This window comes from Amblyomma maculatum, chromosome 2 (assembly GCF_055883805.1).
Source record: "Amblyomma maculatum isolate TAMU_Amacu chromosome 2, ASM5588380v1, whole genome shotgun sequence".
In the NCBI taxonomy this organism is placed as follows: Eukaryota; Metazoa; Arthropoda; class Arachnida; order Ixodida; family Ixodidae; genus Amblyomma; species Amblyomma maculatum.
In genome coordinates this window covers 142,905,981-142,928,075 of record NC_139345.1, presented here as the reverse complement: position 1 = coordinate 142,928,075, position 22,095 = coordinate 142,905,981, and the positions used below count along the sequence as shown (strand labels likewise).

Below are 22,095 nucleotides of genomic sequence, written 5' to 3'. Positions count from 1 at the left end.
GTTATGATAGTTCTGTTTATAACATCTTTGGTTGCCGACTACAAATGCGGCGGAAGCCCTTAATATTCCCACATTGTGCAAGTTAAATGTGTTAATGATATAGTACTCGCCTTATAATCCTAATATGCTTATCGCCCGCTCTGAGAACGCTAATTAGACCACTAGACTAGAGAACTTCAGACTACAAGCCAAAAATATGGCACACGGCATACCGTCAAACTTCCTTTTTTTTTTTTCGTTTGGGTAGACTACTGATATGGTATACGCTACAGCAATATCTCTCAAAACATTTTTGTTTGTGTTTTCACCCGTTGTTTACAGATAAGTTTCAGAGAGTGGTGTTTTATATCAACACTACTAATTAATACTAATTAAGCTAATAATTAATTTAGAGCCAGTCACGTGCACAAATACTGATTTAAATATCATTACCTTCACACCGCGCCATTCGCGCGGACTGCCGCAATAACTGTTGGTAGGAAAAAGAATATCCGCGTGCATTTCACAAAGTGCACCGTATACAATAAGAGCAGCTCCATCGACAGTGAGAGGCAAATTTTCGGACGATGCACGCAGGTAAGTGGTCCCTCCCATTAGTCTGGCGTCGAAGTTTTGCGGCCGTCGAGACAGATGAGATAGCGCGCTCCTTGATGGCTACACAAAATAGGTCGATCGGAACATAATTGCCTAATTTGGATTTTTCCATACTCCGCACTGAAAATCTGGACATAGAGCACTCAAGTCTTATTTGATATGGGCACGCAGTGCGTTCAAAGCGGAATGAATGCTTATCGAGCACCTGACGCTCGCTTGTTCTTCGCTATCTATGCCTTGCAGAGACCAGAAAACGACGGCCAATTTAGAGTGGCGGAGTGTATTCATAGAGAAGGGGTAGGACGATTAATTATAAAAAGTAAAAAGTAATTACCTCTGGTCTTTCAGGGTAAGTAGCTGCTGCGCTCATGATGAAGATCGCGGCGATGATGATGGCCAAGCCAAGGGGTACTAAACTTCGACTGTACAGATTGACCCAAACCAGATGTAGGCAGTATATATATATATATATATATATATATATATATATATATATATATATATATATATATATATATATATATATATATATATATATATATATATATATATATATATATATATATATATATATATATATATAGACATTAGTCTGCCAACCAACATCCGTAAAACTCGTGCTATGGTTTTTCCAGTTGTGATGTATGGATGAGAGATTTGGACTGTGAAAAAGGCTGACCGCCTAAGAATTGACGCGTTTGAATTGTGGTGCTGGCGAAGACTCTTGAGAGTTCCTTGGACTGCCAGAAGATCAAATCAGTCGATATTGTCGGACATAAACCCTGACTGCTCATTGGAGGGTCAAATTCTAAAGTTAAAGCTCAGCTACCTTGGTCATCTGATGAGAAGAGAGGAGTCGCTGGAGAAAGATTTGATGTTGGGAAAGGTTGAGGGTCGCCGGAGAAGGGGTAGGCAGCGAACGCGATGGTTAGATGGCATCCTCGAGACACTGCAGATGAAGTTATGTGATGTTAGGGAGATAGTGAGAGACCGGAAAGCGTGGTGTGACATGATCCATAGGGTCACGAAGAGTCGGACACGACTGAACTGATATATATATATATATATATATATATATATATATATATATATATAGAGAGAGAGAGACAATATTACGGGTGACAAATTGCAGCTATTTACTACAGTAAAGGCCAACCAGCTGTCGTCGATGACACAGTAACGCGTCCTGATTTTTTTTTTTTTTTTTTTTGAACGGTGATGCAATGACAGCGTGGAGTGTGCCAGACGTGCACTGAAGGCATTATAAAAGAAACGGGCGCCTTCCTTATCCACGTTCGCTAGTGAGTGATATGCATGGTATACGGTCGTCAACGAGTTCCCCGGGGGTTTATGGCCTTTCTTTATGGCCCTACATAAATGAACGTAACATATGTCTTGTCACTTTCGCTTCCCTTGACTTCGTCCTTGCCGAAGTAACGTACGTGCTTTCGGAGATGTGCGCCTATCGGAGTATATAGCAGCGACAATCCGGAGCACTTGCGGGCTCATGTCCTTCCACTGCATCATGTATTCGTTGACACTTAGTTGGCTTTGCAGATTTTCATCTTTCTACTAGTATGTATGTACTGCGCAGGCCACTAATAATGTACTATAACACAAATGCCTAAGCAGTTTCTAAATCTGAAGCGACAGCTTGCACGTGAGGATGCATAAGGGCCCTCTTTCTGATACCGCTGTTCAGCCTTAGTAGAAAAAAATAAGAATAACTTTTCAAAAGAAATCAAAATGGGTTGCTGTGCAACGCCCATACATTCGTCCGTTTTCGTTGCATCTTTAAACCGATTTAGGCACATCTGAAAGCGAGAAAGATGAATGAGGTATTAGAAGAAAGCAGATGGAAGTAGAAAGAAATGAAGACGGCAGTTCTGTTAGACCAAATATTTAGGGAAATCCTTCAAGGTGGAGTATATTTTCAATAAGGGAGTAATTATTCATTGGCATCTACTCAAACGCAGCCATATTTCTGAGAGAGCTTAGAGCTTTCCTTTGTAGCTATATGGCTGCGAATGAGTGGACGTCAACAAGTAATTACTCCTTTATCAGTTCTGTTAGAGGGCTACACCTAGATTACCGGGAGAAATTCTAGCGTAACTGCATAGAGCATATAGTGTACTGATGAGGTCTTGCAACCTTCAATGCGCGAGTGTCACATTGGGTATAATGAAATCAAGAAATGATGATATAACACTAACCCGAAAAGCGACGTTTAAGATGGCTGAGCGACCCCCCGCGGCGGCTAATATGGCGTTCCACTCTGAGCTCGAGGTCCCACGTTCGAATCCAGGACGCGGCGGCATTTCAGCTCAAAGCTTACGTTGGCATTAGCGATTAGCTTCGAAGCCCACATGTCGAAAATGTGTCCAAACTTCGCAGTGCACCTGCGCAGAACGACGCCGTATGCTGTTCCGCTCTGCTTGGCGGATATTTATGCGCAGCTGGAATTATGGGCTTGCGACACTGAATGCTGTAGTATGAACATGCCTCGCGCAAATACGTTCGGGCCACCTTGCTGTGCGGCAGATAGGCCCTGCCCGCATGTCCGGGCTCATCCTTTCCGCGGCCGCATTCACCTGATTTCCCGAAAATGTTTATGCATGTTCTTGCGCCGGAGGCGTGCTGCTCATGGAGTACATGAACACATGACACATCACCACATCATCATGCATGTACATGTCGCAGACGCAAAGAAACGTTGACGGATGTCTGTGTAAACTAAGCATGGCGTCTTCATCTTCTTTCTGCTTCTTATTTTCTGTACTTATCTTTTCCTTCGTGATTTTTTTCTTTTTCATTTTCCCACCGTACACACAGAATATGGTGCCGTTATACGGAAGTCTCAACCTCTTCTTTCCTTCTTCGTCTTGTTCGAAATACCGCACCTCGCTCACGCATCTCTCTCCGCATTATATTCTCGATTTAACAATGACTGGCGTCTGCAACGGGGAGTCGTTTCAGCGAATACAACGCCGCAGCCGCGCGCTGCCTCAAACAAGCCACATGGGGAAATGTGCGCCTGCTCTTTTCTTGGCGGCACATGGGATAGAACACGGTACAACATATAGGCTGGGATAGAGCCGGGCTCGAAAGAGTTGCTCTGGGAGGCCAACAAACCCCATCGCTGCAGTCTGCCGGCCGCAAAGCGGCGAAGAGGCATGGGCGCTGCTCAAACTGAGGCGGGCGTTCGTCTCACAGGCCTCGCACAATGACAGGCTCGGCGCGGGGGGTGGAGGCCACTGCCCGGGAGTGCGTTGAACTCCTTCCCGCGCCAAACTCTTTACATTGGTTCGTTGTCTCAGCTCTAAAGATTTGAGGTCTGCTTCTTGTGTGCGTGCGAGTGCACTTTCTTCTTCATTTTCATTTTTTTTTTGCTGGGGGAGAAAGAAGAGATAGCATTCTTTATTATGCATATCTTTTCTCTAAAACTTAGTAGTGGTTCCAATGCACAAATTTCAGATAGCTTTGCAGCTGGTCTGAGGTGAGACAAGCCCTTAATGAACGAGGAGGTTGGCAGAGGCGATGCTGCGATTGTATGACATGGTATCCAGAGAAGCCGTGGTAGAGAATGGCATACTGTTCTGAGTATGCGCTGGAAGTATTTGGACATGAAGGGCTGGCCCAATGACCGTATAATAGACGTGCGCGCTAGCTGGAGTATAAATGATGTGTCCTTTAATATCGCGTATATAGAGACGAATGGATGAGGCAGAGAGTTTGGGATAAGGTGACGGAGTAGTCTGTTAACTTTCTCGAATGAATTGTCTTGTGTTTTGCTTGCGATATTTACCCCCTTTGTCGACGACGGGTAAGATAAGGCTAGGGGACCAACCATGGGTACCTGCTGTGACGTTTCGCGGGATTAAAATGCCAGGGTATAAATTTTCGGCGTTGCAAAGCAAGGCTGACTAACGGATGATGAGGAGTGAGAGCAAAAAATATTCTGAAAAACGTCCGGCACTCTCTCCACGACCATACCTCACCGTGCTGCCTTCCTATAGCGGTAGCAGGAAGAGTCTCCTATCTCAGCGCTACCACGATATAGGCTCATGCCGCTGGACATAACCGCTTTCTCGTCTCGGTCCTTGTATATGATGCGCCTAGTTTTATGAGTGCTAGCTGTCGATTCCTTTATATCATTTTCTGTCGTAAAGCACCAAGCGATGCTCAGCATACCATAAAAGTCCACCGTGGAAAGCGATTATATCTCTACGTTCGCCTTAGCGTGAAAGAGAAAAAGTGCAGGCAGGAATGTACGCTTAAACGTTTTTTGTCTGCCGTTATGAGATAGCATTCGCCCTTATGAGTGGTTGCGCGTTCGTGGCTACCTTGAGTGAGGAGAGAATGGTTGACATTGTTCTCTATGTTAACAAGCACTGGCAGGTCATGGCCCGGCTAATGATGATGATGATGACCTCAGACAAAATGGCACATACCCACGGCGGGGGATTGACCAGGGTGCATTGTAGATTGTAAATATATATGTTCAAGGACTGGAGTATACAGATAAATATGGATGTTTAATTAGAATTTTGAAAAAATAAAAAGGAAAAGAAAAGGTAATGAAATCCGTTTTTTAATCTACAAGGACTACTGCTTGGGTTCTCGGACATCACCGAAATAGCTCTGAAGTCTCCTTCGAGCCACCGCTCGCAGAAAACCTGCCACCAATAGGTTTCTAACACAGGTCGAAGCAAGGTCAGCTTCGCTGGTCACTGTTTTAGACCATGCGCCATTCCGGTAAACCTTTTTTTTTTTTTTTTTTCGTGCGAAGCTGCCAGTCTTTCAAGCTGCGCTTCGGGTATCGTCGTCTTCATCGCCTCCATTTCTTTTGACAAAGTTGCCATAAAGACCTTATTAGGCCTCCTTGGTTCTAATCAAAGTCTAAAGTACATGTTAAATAATTAGCTAACGTCGTAAAGCAAAGCTAAACGAAGCAAAAACTTGGCCAAACGAGTTCCAAATAATGCCTCCGCATGCATATCCATGCTTATATCCAAGTCAGTTCACCGCCTCTCTGTTCGTATAGGGCCTTTCTTGTCTTGCCTCCGCAAGTTGACCTTCAACTTGTCCTCAACACCGGAATCACCGGAGTGATTAGTACCAGCGGTTTCTAAGATTGTAATATACACAGCGCATGACTTTCAGTCTGGAAAATGCAGCTTGCTGCAAGGCCAGCCTAAGTGTAGCACCGCTATCGCTCCTTGCTTTGTCTATCTCGTTCTTGCTTCGCTTTTGCAATGCATTCCGCGACACTGCTCAGCACCGATTACAGTTACTTTATTTGTTTTCTGAGGAGTTCGCACTGGCTTCCGCCTCCTCTTAGAGCGAAAGCTCTACTTCCCTACCAATGCTGTAAAAGTCAATGAAGGTGTGAAGCCTATGGCAGGTCTGAGTTGGCAGGAGACATTATCGGACACTGATTGGTCGGCGATTTCTGTGACGTCACCTGTCGTAAAGTATGACTTCAGCGGTGACGTTCTTAGTAGTAGTTTTTTTTTTGGGCTGGGATGTGACACGCCAGGCGACGCGAACAGCGGGCTAGAAGATGGTGACAATGTAATCTACATCTACCATCTAACAAGGTAAACTAACCGAAGAGCGACAGGCAGACAAAGGGGCCTACCTTCAGCGAAAAGCTAAAGAGCGCTTGGCAACGGCTTCGTCTGCGACTGCATGCTTTGTGCATCGATTACAACAATTCGTCGTACAAGTGAATTACTACCAAGATACATCTAGCTAAACCAAGTAAAACCAGGCTGAATAAGGCTTTCGCTAGACATTTCGGCTTAACCTAGGAAAGATTATATTAACGCGAAAGCGTTACTTCGCTATGTTCACAGAATTCTGTCAACAGACCGTGTCCGCAGACCAGGTACACAAAATCGTGTCCGCAGAAGTTGCGGGTAATTGAGAAGCGGTAGAGGTTAATGAGTGGTGTCAATCGATAGAGGCTGATGTAATGTTGCTGCAGAAAAAATAATTAGGTCAATAAAGTAATTAGGTAATTAATTAGAATAAATGGTTCACAGGAAAGGTAAGGCGCTGTATCTGCCACATTTGTTCTGTGGACACCTGACCCGCGCCGTAAGGGAAGGGAGGAAGGTGGGAGTGAAAGCAGAAAGAGAGAAACGGGTGCCGTAGTGGATATGACGTCAAGAATGTGACGTTCCGCAACCAGAAGTAGAGCCGAAAAAAAAATTGCATAGGAAAAGATTGGCGCGCAATTTGAAAGTACCAAAGAGTAAAATGGCAAACAAGAAGTGAATTAAGCTACTAGAACCAACCAGAAGCAACCAACAGCAGCATACGTGCTTTCGCATAACTCCTATGTAGTTTCTGCAGTGCTCCTTATTTTTTTCATAAGGTTGTCCAGTTTCTTTGATGCTCATTCAGTAATCACGCCGGTACAGTATACCTTCAGAGCAGCTCTATCTGCAGAGACAGCCTTACTACAACAAAACGAGCTAGTATTAGATAATATAGAAAGTAAAAAAAGTAGTCTTCATAGACTTTTCAAAAGCTTTCGATAGAATAAATCACGAAATTTCGCTTAAAAGAAGTTATTCCACTATGGATGTAAAGGCCTCGCACTAGACCTAATAAAAAGCTACTTAACTGACAAGGCGTTAGCACCAATAGAGAATTATTTTCATTAAGAAAGATCCGGCATGATGCACCCCAGGGAAGTGTTTTAGGGCCGTTTCTTTTAAAACGTTTGCATAAATTATATTTTGAACTTTGATAATACAATCCGGTAAATTATTTATGCAGATGACACAAGTTTATTCTTCTCAGGAACAGATGCCAACGACCTTGTAAGGGAAGCCTGTATATCTTTGCGCAAATTACATTGGTCACTGAGAAATTCCTTAGTAATAAACTGTGTAAAATCTAAGGCTGTTCTTTTTCGTTCCAAAACAACAAGATATTATTTAAATAAAACTTTGACATTAAATGATTTTGAAATGGAATTATGTTCGGCAGTAAAAACACTAGGTGTTTTCTTCCATGAACATACGTTTTGAGATTCTCAAACCGACTACCTACGTACTAAACTCTGTAGGGTTCTAAGGATTTTAAGAAAATGTCAACAGCTACTCCCTCCACCCCAAATGCGCATGTTGTACAACTCACTATTTCAATCACAAGTTCAATATTGTCATCTAGTTTAGAATAATGGCACAAAACGCTAAATAAGTTGCAGATTTTGCGGAGGAATGTCCTGCGCGCCGTAGCAAATTTGCCAAATAATGCTCACGGTGACGTTTTATTTAAAAAATGCAAGGTTATAAAAATAGAGCTGCTCTATGAATATCAGCTTATAGCGTCATTTAATCATGAACTGAGCAAGCAAATTACCAACTTAGGTAACACTGCCAATGATATTAATCTCCTTGTTGAACAATGTAACAGTGCGTTGAAATCCTTAGAGGATTGGTCGAGAGTAAATGCAATGGAGATAAATGAAAGCAAAACGAAAGCGATTATATTCAGGCCAAAAAACAAGCTCATACCTCCGCATCAAGATATTATAATAAAGTCACGATGCATCGATTTAGTCGAGAATTTCAAATGCCTTGGTGTTACCTTTTCGGCTAATCTGTCCTGGGATAATCAAGTCAAGCATGTTCTCAGCAAAATAAGTCAAATATCTGGTGTAATAGGTCGTTTAAAATATATCCTTCCCACACGCATCAAACTTTTGCTTTATAATTCACTCTTTCAATCACACTTGAACTATTGTCAGTTAGTATGGGGAAACACAACATCCACTAATATAGAACACATCCACCTCTTACAGAAAAAGTATCTCCGACACACATATAATGCTTCTTATACTGCTTCAACATCCACTTTCTTTAAGAACTCCGGTGTAATTCCAGCTTACAATTTATATAAATATCGTTTAAGTCATATGTATAAAAAACAAAAATCCCATAGGAATGTCAACAATCTACGTAGCCTATCTCAATTACAGGACAACACTCAAAGCTACGTCACGAGACATTTTGAAAACTGGTCAGTACCCACGTCACGTTCGAATTACGGGAAACAGAGTCTTAAGTACATAATACCATCACTTTTAAATTACTATAATTCAATTCGTTTTGATCTTTTCACGGCATCCTGCAAAGACCTCCGGGAGATGTTTTCGATTTCTATGTAATATTGTCTAACCCTGCTGATGTTTTTGTTTGCTTTTGTAACAATGCGTTTCTATGTTGTTTTCATTTAAATATTAACTAATGATTACTATGTTTACATAATATTAAATATGTACCTGTATACTTGTTTTAATGAAGAGTATGTGTGCATATGTGATGCTGCCATGCTGCCGAAAGAAAAGAAGGGATTGTGAACCCGTCAAGCTGTCCATGGACAGCTTTTTTTTCTAGAATCCCCCCATCTGTATTTGATGGCAAATAAAAGATTTCGTTTCATTTCATTTTCATTTGAAGGAGAGCACTTCGTCTCGCTCCACAAGGTTTCGTGAAATCTGGCACGTACCTGTCCCCCGTACTAATTATCGCCTACAGATGCTTAATAAGTTTAACCTTACATTAGAACAACTTCTTCTATTGTCGAAGAATGGTTTGCATGCAATGTTTAGTTGAAGAAAAAGTCTGTTCCCTTTCATCCATCTTCATACCGGTTTTTTATTGCCTATCCTTGTTTCTAGTCTTCCCCATGTCTTGAACTTACATTCAATCTTTTATGTTCTTGAGCTGTTTTTGCTGTCCTGCTTGCCAACTTTAAAGGGTGGCGGGGCCAGTCCAACTGCATCGCACGCAGCTTTTTTCCCGCTTTCCACGACACATGTAGTTTTTAAATTTTCTGTACATGTGTGGTGAAATAAACTGAAACTGAAACTGACGCGCTGTCATTTTTTTTTTTTTTTCTTCGACGGGCATCGCTCAGTCCCGACCCTGCAGCGGAAAACTGCTACTGCGCCAGCTCTACCGCATCGCTCCTCCAGGAGTTCAGCTCTCCGCTGCACGCAACCCCACAGCCACGAACAAAGAATTGGGCAGGAGCGATGGTGACACAACATTTGTCATCACTGTCCTATTTGGTGTCCTTTCATCCCACTTCAACATCGTTACCTGAAAAAAAACATTGCCGCTTTGAAGGGGCACCACACCCCCTTGCACCGCCTCGTCAATATATATACGAACTTCGTATCTACAGCCTGTGGCCACTGGAAAAAGTGCCGAACGTAAGGCGCCGAAATGCTGACATTTAGAATGAAACAGCTAAACGAACGTTATGATGGGAACAAATGGACGCGTGACTCTCGCCACATCGCTCCATTAAACGCGGCGCGCTATGACTACAGGGCGTCGTCGGCAGACGCAAGCTTTCGCCTGTGAAGGCGCCTACTCCCCTCCTTCCTGGTCGCCCTGCCCGTCAAGGTTGCAGACACGCCGACGCGGCGGCGACGGCACCCGGCCTCTCTGCTGCTGGTCAATTGACCACTCCTCCCCCTCCTACCAACTTCATGACCTCCGCTGCTGCTGCTGCTGTGTGTGGCTACCGCAACACGCGACTGGGGCGTTGCGCAAGCCACCTTTTCTCCGCACGTCCTGCACGTGACACCGTCGCCCGTCATGAGTCCCATGACGCATTACGCGCGCGGGTTGGGCAAGCCCCGTGCGTAGAGCTGTGATGTGGACCAGTTGTCTAAAAGGTAGTAGCAATTCCCCCCCCCCCCCCCTCCCACACTTCTCCCCTTTCTTTCTTGTCTACTGGCATAGGTTTGTGAGCGCAGTTGCGAAAAGCTTCAGCCGCGGGCTTGTGCCTAAAGCTTCTGTTAAGACGAGCTGGTATAGGTTCTATAGAAAGGAAACATGCTGTACATCCGCAGTGGAGTTTTAACGTCGCGTCCCAAAACAGGCGACAGGCTTGCACAGGGTTCCCTTTTAGTGCAGCATATTCGACGCTGCTTTTATATCTGTAATATTTGATCTCACTGCTCATCAGAGCAGATTTCATGCGTACTCTGAGCGTAGTGACGACGAAGTATGTGGACGTTAATCTCCCCTCGCGAGCAGTGCTTGCTGCTACTCGCACATTTCTGTAAACATCTTATCTTACACACCAATGGTCATTTTGCCACTTTGCCACCATCGGTCGGCCCGGACTGTCGAATCCGTATTGATTGTAATAGGACGAGTAATTCTTTCTACCTTCGCCTTGGTTACCTTCACGGCCACCATGCGCGAGCATCTGAAGCACCAACGCAGTGGCAACTGCGTGCACTGCATGGCTTCCTATGGCAGCAGCAGTCGAAACAACGAGTTTACTGAGCACTGTATTATAGGCATCGTACGAAACCATCTCGCAGTCCCGCAGAGTAGAGGTAAACTGCAGCTGTACTGTCTGTTTTGTTACCAATATGCGGACGAGCAAAAAATAATACAATCTACTTTTTTTTTTTTTCGCTAAGCGGCGCCCTTGGTGAAGTTTTTTGTTTGTTCTTTTTTGTCGGTGTACTCGTTTTAATCCTTCCAAACGCAGGTGGGCTGTTTTAACTCCGTTACGAGGTGGGAACACAGAATGAGAAGCCGGTGGAGAGTGGGAGAGGGGGATACTTTTAAAATGCAATGCGCGTGGGTCGATCGACATTCTTTTGTAACCGCGTGCTCTTTACTACATTTTCCTTGTTCCTTATAAATTTAACGTATTTAAGGAAACGCACGTTGCCGCACACGCTACAGGGATTGAACTCCGGACGTTGCTCAAAATGTGACCCTTTTGACCCCAACTGACCCCAACCCAGAACGCTTTCGTGCTCACGTGGCGGCCAGTGCGCGGCTCATACAACGTGTACTGCGACAAAAAAAAAAAAAAAAAAAAAAAAAAAAAAAAAAAGAGAAACGGACGCCGACAGTGGCGCACGGAGTTATTTCTTTCTCCTTTTTAGAACTTCCGTTTTTTAAGTTATACGAGTCCGGAGTACCCGGGTTCGAACCCGACCTCGGCGGCTGCGTTTCGATGGAGGCGAAACGGAGTGGCGTCCGTGTGCTGTGCGATGTCAGTGCACGTTAAAGAACCCCAGGTGGTCGAAATTTCCGGAGTCCTCCACTACGGCGTCTCTCATAGCCTTAGTCGCTTTGGGACGTTAAACCCCACAAACCAACCAACCAACCTCTTTCCTGACCTCGTAAAACAAAGTTCCTCTCTCTCTCTCTCTCTATTTCTCCACAAAGAACCGAGTTCGGGAGCGTGTACCCGGGTTCGATCCCGACCTCGGCGGCTGCGTTTCAATGGAGGCGAAATGAAGAGGCGTCCGTGTGCTGTGCGATGTCAGCGCACGTTAAAGATCCCCAGGTGGTCGAAATTACTCCATAGCCCTCCACTACGGCTCCTCTTTCTTTCCACTTTCACTCCCACCTTCCTCCCTTCCCTTATGGTGTGGTTGAGGTGTCCACAGAAACCACGTGAGACAGTTACCGCGCCTTTCCCTTCCTATAAATAAATCAGTCTAAATCGGGCGCGTGCTGTCGGGACCAAAAGTGCAACTCGAGGTGCAATTAGGCTTCACCGCCCCGATACTTCGCACCGCCTATATCGCAGGGACAGGCATGGAAGTGACCGCTTTTGTCAACGCCCACGACACTTTGCACACTTTGATGTACGTGGCGCTCCCACCTGTCTAAAACGCCGGAAGATGTCGGAAGATCAGCAAGCCACGTGGCAGTGCGTGTCTACATCACTTTTGCTGCCGAAAGTGCACGCAGGACGAATAATAATAATAATAATAATAATAATAATAATAATGATAATAATAATAATAATAATAATGATAATAATAATAATAATAATAATAATAATAATAATAATAATAATAATAATAATAATAATAATAATAATAATAATTAATAATAATAATAATAGCCTTTATTGAGGACCCAGGAATCAGCACAGCAAAACGGGCCCATCTAAGCCAAGAATGGCTTGTGTGACGTGGCCCGGCACATCGGATAGGCGATGTGGATACGATATACCGACGCAATTGAAATACCGACGAAGAAAAGAAACCAAAATGATTTGAAAACAGGTTGCACATAAATGCAACCTAAAAATGCAACATAAAAGCAAGGAGCGGTTACAGCAAGAACGTTGGACATGTACTTACATACGTGGAAAACATGGAATTAACAAAATGATGCAGCTTCAATTCAGACTGCGAATCAGCAGAAAAATATTCATCTGGCGAATTGTTAAACACATGTGGGACACACACGCAGCGTCTTGCTGCTCCATATCTAGTCGTGAAACGCGAAACAACTAAACGCAGTTCTTTGCGAAGCAGGCGTGAGCTGACGTGCGGTGTTCGATGAAATCATCGGTCCAGAAATGTCGCAGCCCAACTCCCCGTGCAGGTATTGATATTATTGGCTCCCGCTGTATCCATGGACGATTTGCTGCGTTATCCTCTCTTCCTCACCATTCATTCTCTTACCTCCGCATGGGCCTTTTCGTTGACCAAACGGCCTAAGATCGCTCAGTGGTGGTCCTTTCGTGAAAAGATTTGCAGTGCTTGTTATTGCCTGCGTTTCTGTTCATACCGCAAATCGATCATTTTTGAGAACGGAAAACAGGGGCCCACTGCAACATTCACCTTCTATATACGTACGACAATTTCATCGCTTTCCATTGCCAGCCAGTAACGAAACTAACGCCATTATTGTTATTTTGTGGTAAAAAGAAATACTCCCGAATCTTTCTTTTACAGCATAAGCGGGAGAACATACGCTCGTGCGTTTCAACATTTGCGGAGCTTTTCGTTGCTGAGCTAGACACAACAAAGGATAGAGATAAAAGCAAGTTCAGTAACAGTAGCGCAAGCTGAATGTGTTGCTGACGTATACCCGTGATTTGCAACCAGGGTATACGTGACAAAACAAACCGGTCGGCTCGAATGGGAAGTCCTGACACAGATTCACGCAAGCCCGCAAAAGCTCTGTGATGCGCGGTTCCCGATTTCCGCTCGCTTTCACGAGCATCCAACATGCAAACGGAGCAAAATAACGCGTGTGCGAGATGCAGCGTTCCCGAAGTAAACAACGTAACGAAAGTTAGACAAAATCCTTTTATCGTAATCGGTCTGGCCTTCAGCGGCGCCACGTCCTTCTAACCACCGCTAACCGACCAGCGCCGCTCAAAACGGGCAGCAATGTTAACAGCGGTCAACAAGCCCAGGCCGACCCAGATCACGTGTTCGTCGCCGTTAACGCACATTTGCTGGTCTGAACGCGGCAAGATCTCTCCGATCAGCCGGCGCCATCTGGTTGCAAGTGGGGTGTGACGGAAGGAGGGGAAAGGGGCGATTAGAGCTGCCATCAAGAGGCTTGTTTTGAAAAGCCGGGCCGGCATGAATGCGGACAGAGAAAATTGGCTGCCTAAATCAACAGAACGTGTGCCATAGATCATTCCTTGCGCTGGAGAGCAATAAAATATAGTTACTACAAAAATATACGCAGCCATTACGAGTAGTAGTACTTGCTAATTAGCATTCGCCGAGACGCAGGCATGCGGCTATAAAGGAAAGCTAAGCAGCCTGCACGGAAATTTTGTCAATGAAGAAAAAATGCGTTCTGGTCCGGGGTTCGAACTCAGGACCACCTCCTCACTGGGGCATATAGGGCGAAGAGAATGGATGAATACGAGTAACTCGGTGGGAAAGGTGTTGGTCCCTAAAATATTTATTTGACCGATGCTCGCTGAGCGCATCTCTGCGAAATCATGCGGTCTACTTTGAAGTGCAAAAACGCGCAAGTCTGCAACGGAGAGGGAATTCATGGTCACACTCATGGTTACATGATACTCTTCAGTCAGCGTATTTGCTGTTCGTACTATAATTTCCGCCCTCTAGCAGATATGTTAGTTATGCTGTACTACCACCATTGTAATCAAATTCGTTATTCGAAGATTTAGTCGAGCATGTTGTAATATGCGTTAAAATTTGTATAAACGCAGTAATGAGTCATGTAATATTTGCTGTGGTCGGGGTCTTTCAGCCTGGTTTTAGAAGAAACGTCCATGCAAATAAATAAATAAATAAATAAATAAATAAATAAATAAATAAATAAATAAATAAATAAATAAATAAATAAATAAATAAATAAATAAATAAATAAAGGCCCCGGAAAAATGCCACCAGAGAAAACACCTCCGGAAAAAATGTGCCCATTCGCTAAGTAGAAAAAAAAAAAAAATGGCCCCCAATGGGTGCCATCAGACGTCACCGTAACATGGTGGAAGGAAATATAATGGTCAACGCGGCTAATTACCGGACTAATTTCCACCGAACAGCCTGCGTGGTTTATCGCAGTCGTTGTGTGCGACTGAAATGGCGACCACGAAGGCTATCAAGGCCGTCTTTAGAGATTTTACTGTATATGCATTCTTCCTTTTCTGCCAAAACATCTGGCGAAACGTTGAAGAGATGAAGAGTTCAGTTTGAAAAATGGATTCATTATCTCGGTGTATACAGCGCAACCACTACTCCCGTAAACACAATGATAATCAGTGATATGATAATAATGTGATAATCAATGATAATCTTTGCGTGAACACAATGATAATCACAATCCAGAACTTTGCCTGCTTCCGCGCAATGACTGAGGAATGACCAAGCATCACAAAGCACCTTTCTTGCTCTTGATTACTTAATTTCTTAAGTACTTAATTTACTGAGGCACGCGCGTCTGCACCCTGTGCAGTGTGGATCCGCCAAATCGAGACACACTTCCACCGTGGTGAGATATAGCCCCGAGGTAGGTATTGCCAGGATAGAGAGGCAAATCGAAATTTTCCTTTGTTACCACTCCTGCGGTGGTCACTGAGGCAACCGATGGCATAGGTGTATAAACACATCAGCCATCACTCCGGCGTTTGGTGTCGCAATTATAAGAGCTGTCACTGACTATCAGCCACGCCCGCAGATAGCGGCGTTACCATGGATCCGTAACAGAAGCCTTGCTTGCTGGGGCAGATACAGCACACGCACAGACGTCCACGTGTCGCAGAAAGACGAAACATAAAAACTCGCTGATTTCGGCGCATGACGCTTAAGCAATATCTGTTCTGACAAGAAACGCATGGGCTGCAGGATCGACTTCGCCCTCTGCTGCTTTCAGCACTTCCAAAGGGCGTATGCGGCACACGCACAAATAAGTAAAGGAAAACGTGTAAGACCTTGCAGATGTGTTACCATTCCATTTATATTGCTTGTAGCTCACCCTGAAAACCGTGCGGAATATTTCTTTAGGGACCTGTACGTGAGCGCGACCAACTTACATCGCTAATCAATCATCTTCGAACAGGTCGTGCCAACCAAGACGAATCACCCCTTCCGTGTCCGGAGAGTCTCAATACCGCACATTAATAACCGAATTCTTCCTCGTGAGTTGGAGCACAGTTTTCGCTCATAAAGTATCGGAGCGAGTCAGACTAATGCATGTTCTTGTGGCAGAATGTCAGGATTTCAGGGCTAGAACGCTATTTCCGTTATTCTGCGGGTAGTGCGAATTTATTACTCCCCTCACTCAAATGCTTACGGTCAGCGGCTCGCGAAGCTATTGCATGCTTGTGAATCGGCACTAGAGACTGCGGAATCGGATTAGGGAACCCCAAGAACAGGTTGCGTCAATTCTAATCAAAATGCGTCCTCGTGAACGTGTCCTAATAAATATTCGAACTGTGTCTGCCACAAAAAAAGCATGGCTAAACTCACGGCCAGAAAGAGCACACTGAAAGTTTCAAGGAAGCTGCAAGCTTGTACTACTTACTCACAAAGCAAATACTCGAGAAAATTTACTGGGGAAGATTCAGCTTAACTGCGATTTTCTCAGTGTGCAGACGTAAACGACGGCAGTGCGTAGCGCATCGAAACAGAAGAAAAAATGCTGTAAACATTCAGATCCCGCAGGCAGACTGTTGCCATTGCGGTAGTGATTGTAGACTTGAGCGCCTATACATCACCGTGCTGCAAACCGCCATCCTGAACGGCCATTTGAAGCAATACATTTTCCTTGCTTTACAGGCCTACAATCACCACTAAAAGGTTGGTAAGGAGCTTACCGCGTGTTGTAAGGAGTTCAAGTCCCTACTCGCACGCAGAATTATCATCTAAATTTATTGACGAAAACTAAACGAAAATTCCAGACTCAGTCCGCACCCGCAAGCTGAAGCAACCATAACGCTGACACAACTTTAAATAGGGAATAGTGTAAAGATATTGAAGACAGTACGCAAGAGAATGTTGTTCTTAAAATACAAAAGAAGGCGGCAGTAAATAAAGCCAAGGGAAGAAATGAGGCAAGACAGAAAAAAGATCCCCAAATGAGCTAAGACGGGCAGAGCAAATGTTACGAGCGTGGTAGCCCGAGACGAGTTTGCTCTCTAACGAGACTGCGTGACTGGGCGCCCAGCAGCGGCAATGGCGGCGTCGATGGATTCATTCACCGCGCACATTAAACATACACGATTGCACCTCCTTTGCCTACCTCGCCGCAGCCGAGGGCAGGATTTCCCGTGCGCCACACCATGACGACGATGCACGGCCGATGTCCGCTCGCGCTACCGACCGCGCGTGACGACGACCGCGTGTATTCGGTCTTCGACTCTCCTCCAGTTCGGGTCACTGGCCGCCGCCGTTGCGCGACCATCTCACGTGCGTGCCGCACCGCTTCACATGACTTATAAATGGTGATGACACGAACGGTATGCTACGTTACGGTATCGCCGTAGTGGGGGTGTCCGGATGAATTTCCACCTCTCGTACATCGCGCAGCGCAAGAGCATCTTGTGAACTACGTTTGTTCATGACCACCGCAGCGTCTGACGTGAGACTTATGCGCATTTCGCCTATTCGCATATGGGGTCAGCACGACGGGAGTTCGACCGCACTACGTTGGAATTCGTAACAGAACGTTAAAACTACCGTTGCGAGTCTGAAAAGGACTTTATCAGACGTCTGACCCTGATGCGTATAGCGATGCACTGGCAGCGGTGCCTGTGCATTATGGCTCAGGTCTTGACAAAAAACATTGTCTAAAGGCACCAGGTAGAGCGAGACTTTCAGGTTGGGACATATGTATACGATGCCGACAGTGAGGCCGTTTGCACCCAATGTTGTAGTAGTACAACTAGGGAAAAAAAGAATCGAAGACGGTCGCTCGGCGAACTCCATTCATCACGAATGCGAAGTTTTGGCGTTCCCTGCTTGCAGCACTCAGTGACTGCGTGTCCAGCCCATGCGCAGACCATTGCGCTCCTTCAGAAAGCAGATTTTCAATACTGGAATTCAAACTTCCTGAAGTTCGAATGCAGATCTCAACGACGAAGCTCGCCGAATGCATTTGGTGAAATTTCCCGGCTTCTTAGCAGGGGAGCTGCCGAATATGCACCGCAGCCTATTTCCTTTAATCTCATAGCGCTCGATAATCCGCGCACAGAACACGTGGCCTAGCAATGTGGTTCGGAAGATATTCGCGCACGCCTTACGGGATAGGTTTAGTTAGGTTAGGAAAAGAAAAAAACGGGGAAGCTAGACTTTTCCATTGGCCAGTTCTCTATCTGCAACCTCGGTAGTTGTGGTGTGCGTGATCATGCGAAACCGCGCACAGGCGTCTTACAGACTTGACTAATGTGACCGTACGAGAGATATTGACAACCATAGGCAAAAATCGCCAATCGGGAAGTTTTATAAAAGAAAAAGTCAGGTAAATGATTGTTATGCAAATGAAAACTGCACCGGGACTGCCAAGACGAGCGCATGGCTTATCGTGGACGGCTACAGGTCAGTTTAATTAAGCGGCCTTCGCATTCACCTTTTTTTTTTTTTTCCCAAGTAACTATATCTGCACATGCACTTGGCTTAAAGCACTGCTAATAAGGTGTTCTTCACAGCCCAGCCTTTCATGACACCCGCACCCAAATATGTAGCTAGCTTTCACGGTTCGCTGCCACTAATTTGCATGAACAAATACGTGCTCGAGAGCTGCTGGGCACATGAAGCAGTAGTGGCTTGCGAAGCCTCGGCTGTAATAGCTCTCGAATGAATTTTTACATTCTCTCACTCAATAAAGAACACTCCAATAAATACAATTTCATTTTTCATGCTTCTATTACACTGCACAGATTAAAATTTTCATTTCGTACAAGGAATGGAGGAAACGAGCACGCTACTTGAAGCCATCCAGCGTTGGCAACGACGGAATTTCTTCATGGCACAAGATGAGATATGCAGGAGATAGAACAAGACTGGATTTCTAGCGTAACTCACTGACTGCGCTAGTCAACATTATATCTACGTTGAAAAAAAAAAAAAAAAAAAAAAGAACTAGAAAAATATTCAGTAAGAACGCACAATTCTCAGAGGAATGCATTCTCCCAGAATGAAGAAAGACTGAATGGAGCGCAGCCAAAATCAAAATGCACATATATAAGAAGGTATTTACCCCACCCTTCCCTTCTTGCAGAAATGTAGGGTTAATTGTTTTACATCAATTTACTTTGACTGCCATAATTTTGTTGGAGGTCATGGGCAACGCAATAAATAAAGACAGGGACCTGCAGCATAAATGTAAGGGGAATAATAGTAAAAATACCTTACTCATAGAAGTGATAGTCTTCCTACTAAGGTCTAAGTTTTCTTTTTTTTTAACAAACTTAGAACTTAGTTGATTGGATTCGTCGCTGTATAATAGTCGGATAAACTTAAGACATTTGTTGGTTGGATTAGCATTCCTCGCTGAGTCACTGCATGATAGTTTTGCCTTTTCCTATATTTTAGGTTAATGAGGAATTTCGATCGCACGTCAAATACAACAAACTTCGCGAGCTCGATATACGTGGGAATCCGCTGTTGAACGAGGCAGAACAGCGCAGGCAGTGACGATAGAGATACGACGGCTGGCTATCTCTGGAATGAATGGATCGCGTACGTCGAGATTAAATCAACGCCGCCACAAGTGTTTACAGCATGTTTGCGGCTGGCCAGCACGACTGGGTCAAATGTGTTCGTTTCCGTCACCTGGAAGCGGTCGCTAATATTTCATACAGCGCGCTGTTCTCTGACAAATAAACGACCCATTTTATGAGCCGAAATAGTGCAGGGTTAAGTGCTTGATTAACAACTTTTGTTGCCAACGAAGGTAATGCGCGAAGCGTGTGGGCGCCCTATTCAAGCGGTCCATTGATGTCAGCTATCCTGTGGGCTCCCATGGCCAGCTTGTGCTGTTGCATGATCTGAATCGCTTCTCACAACGCTTCCTAGACAGATTTTACGCGATAACATAATGTTCCAGGGCTGCAGAAGAGCCGGCATCACCGTCGTTGGGGAATAGTTGCAGTGAATAAAAAAAAATATGATTGGTCGACAGGGCCGTGATTCCACACCATATGGATTTGCGCGGGAATTTCAAACGCCACTCAACGCTAACGTCAAACGTGACGTTGCGCGTGGAATGAAAGTGTTGAAAGTACGACATGTAATGGATTGTCTCCAACGATTTAGCTATCTGGAGCAATTGATTTCGCTTAAAGAAAAAAAAAATTGGGGCTCGAGCCCAAATTTTTGGGGGCGGTTTCATACGGGATATGAATCCACGACCCTCGGGTTCGGAGACAAACACGCTACCGGCACTCTATAAACTGCGTAAGTGGCGCACGCTCGTGTTCTCTCATTTGTGGCCAGTGTATAGGCATCAATTAAGAACGCTGCAAGGTCAACCACACCAACGCGTGGTAAACATAACCACCTGTTTTTATATCAAATCATCCTAGCGGATGATTTCCAGCGTGCGTAGGTGTTAATATAATGCTCTGCATGGGACTGCTACCTCTGTATAAACTCTAGTGAGCGTAGATTTAACCGCTACCTTAGATTGTCTAGCGGGCGCAGACCTATGAGGAGCATCCAACGGACGAAATATTACTCATTTACTAAATTCGATCAAAGTTTCATTAAAGCGCCGAAGCTTTTCTCGCTCCCTAAATTCACACTATTTCGCTCATTTCGAAGCAGTGGTCCCACGGCAGACATACCATTACAGCTCCATCAGCGCAATGAACCGTAAAGACGTTAAGCGCGATTTCCCTCAGCACGTGTGAGGTTCGCAGCAGAAAACATGCCGTTCTTCAACGTCATCGTACCTTCCTTTCTTCCGTTGTCTGATCATGTTATCCATGACTTCGTTTAGGTTACCCTCGTTTTGCAGTAACTGTGTGTTCCCCATCTCCCCCTGATCAGCAGAGGTAAGGCTCGCTTACCGAGGGCCAGCGTCGCTATAAGGTTAATCGAATCAACTGGCGCCTTTTTTTCTGCTAACGCTTTTCAGCCAGCGATGAAAGAGTCACCTCAGCCTTCACAAGGGTCTCGTTGTTTGCCCGCTGTGGCCTGGCACAATCGGAACCACTCAAAAGCAGCAAGGCCCGCGCGTGATGAAGCGTGGAAGCACGCGAGCATATTTGTCATTTCTAGGGCGCGCCCGGGAGGAGAAGGAATCCGAATAAGCGGGGCAAGGGCTGCCCCACAAGGACGGGATGCAAATTGGGCGTCAAAGGCTTCGCTGCGGCCTTTGCCATGTTGCCACTTTGGGCGCTGCCACTTGGTCGCGCGTCCTCGTCGTCATGGGGTCACGGACGTCGCGTGCGCCGGCGTTTGTGAGGGGCAAACGAGCGGCCGCGCCACGTGCCAAAAAACAACAGTTTCTACCACGCCACATCCGCACGCCGTACCGCGCTCAGCGCTGAGAGCGAGGGATCGTTGTTAATCGAGCACTTGGAACGAGAGGATGACGTCCGTTAAATTCGTGTGTGGATTCCCGAAAACGCTGCGGTAAGAGAGAGAGAGAGACGATATGGCACGTAGTCTGTAAATGAGAGAGGAAACAGAGGAGCAACGAATGAAAACCATGCTTTGGCGAGTCGTTCTGCCTGACGATAAAGAAGCAAGGCCATAAGGAGCTCAGAAGGCCTGTGTGGCCTCCCTTTATTCCTTACCATGCCCTGTAGTCTTCCAAACTTTATTCGTCCTTCTACAAGGTATACCAGAGAATTTAACGTGTGAGGCCCTGTCGTAATGGCATTCATTGCTTAGATTTGCTGCTTCCTCTGCGCCCTTGCCCAAGCAAGCGTGCTTCCTTCGCACTTGAGAGGTGGTTTCGTGTCTTCAGAGCTCGACCAGCCACGCTCTCGCAGCAAGGGAGAAGAATGAGACCTTGTTACACCAGGGTGCAGCTAATAACCCAGAAAGGATAATAGGAAGACCCTTTGTTCATACGCTGTCTTAGCTAAGAATTTTACAACACTGTAACTTCCGAATATAACAAGGCTACGTAGTTCTAATAGGGAGTTTTGTTCTGCCGTATTTAGGGCACATCGATATATCAGTGCATATAAGTATACCTGTGCACTCCCAGTCAGGTGAATTGTCCTGGGTGCAGCTTCGCTACCAAAGCAGTGATTCAG

At 45.2% G+C, this 22,095-nt stretch overlaps 1 protein-coding gene across 4 annotated transcripts in view; it reads right to left on the bottom strand.

Moving 5' to 3' along the window:
• fray (oxidative stress responsive kinase frayed) overlaps positions 1–22,095 on the bottom strand; it is a 156,476-nt gene that overhangs the window by 54,414 nt on the left and 79,967 nt on the right. The gene's annotated exons all lie outside the window — the stretch shown is intronic.